We start from the raw sequence: 1,356 nt of genomic DNA on the forward strand, positions 1-1,356 counted from the left end.
GAAGTTTGAATGATATTTGACAGTTAGGCAAACGTGCAATATGTAATAACCTTTTTATGTTCCTTTTCAAAATGTAAGTTGGCTACACAGGGAAATGAAACATAAATAATTGCTTTGGTGGATTTGCAGTTCAGAAAATAGAAGGGTTACATGCAAGAAAAAGTGTGATATCATTTTCATATTCGTTGTCAGGATCCATAAGCATGACTCTTTAAGCGGATTCCGTTTTTTCAGTCGTGGTAGTGGAAATAGCATCAGACCCACCACTGTCTTTGCCTTCAGTTCTGCAGGCAAGGCAAGGCAGTTTCTTTTCAAGGGCAGCACGGTACTTAGGATGGCTGATAGCGTACACGATGGGGTTGTAGACGGCATTGGCCTTAGCAAAGACAGAGCCCCAGATGGAGAATAGAGGAGTAACCATGGACCTGTTGAACATTCCTCCCCAGTTGATGACGAAGTAGGGGGTCCATGCTACGAACCATAAGGTGACGGTCATGAGAGCAACCTTGCACAGACGACACTCAGCTGAGGTCTTTTGAGCTTCCTCGCTTCTCAGGGACTTGACTCCCATCTTCTTGGCTTGTTCTCGCATTCCCTTCTCGTGAGCAGCCACAGCCTTAATGATGAAGGTGTAACTATAAATGATGTAGGCAAGAGGGAAGAGATAAACCCAGACTGAGTATACATACAAGTAACTCTTAGAAAACTCCGACTCAGTCAGATAGTCTGTTCCACATGCAGTCATGTTACCCTCAGGAACATAACGATTCCAACCAAAGAATGGTGGAAGACACCAAGCAAAGGAAAAGAACCATGTACCAGCAATCCTTAGCATGGCACCTCCAGACGTTAATGGTTCACCGATATTCCTTTCACAATGACATTGTATCGATCAGCAGTGATGAATACCATGGTCCAAATGGAAATACATCCGAAAAGTGAACCAAAGAAACCATAGATCTCACAGAATAGTGCTCCAAGAGTCCATGTCTGCCAGTAACACGACACCACCATAGGAGGGAACATGGTGAGCATCATCAAGAAGTCGGAAAGGGCCAGATTGACCACTAGTAAATTAGCAGGCGATCGAAGAGATTTGGTGTTCATGAAGACCCAGATGACGACGATGTTTCCAGCTAAGGAGAGACTTCCCATGACAACCATCCAGAAACCAACGAGACTGTACCAAAGAGGGTTCATGGGAGGATATTGGTACCAGTGTTTATGCACCATATGGAGAATCTCCTTTGGTGCAGTGTCCACCACTGTATAGTTGCCATATGGATTGGTGGTTTCCAGGATGGTGACTGGATTTGGGTTGTTCCATAACGACATCTGTTGCGAAATGAGATAATG

The 1,356-nt window shown here is 44.5% G+C and overlaps 1 pseudogene; it reads right to left on the minus strand.

The window, feature by feature from the left end:
• Positions 1-124: 124 nt before the first annotated feature.
• LOC119581677 overlaps positions 125-1,356 on the minus strand; it is a 1,469-nt pseudogene continuing 237 nt past the window's right edge.

Source organism: Penaeus monodon, chromosome 15 (assembly GCF_015228065.2).
Source record: "Penaeus monodon isolate SGIC_2016 chromosome 15, NSTDA_Pmon_1, whole genome shotgun sequence".
NCBI classification, from domain to species: Eukaryota; Metazoa; Arthropoda; class Malacostraca; order Decapoda; family Penaeidae; genus Penaeus; species Penaeus monodon.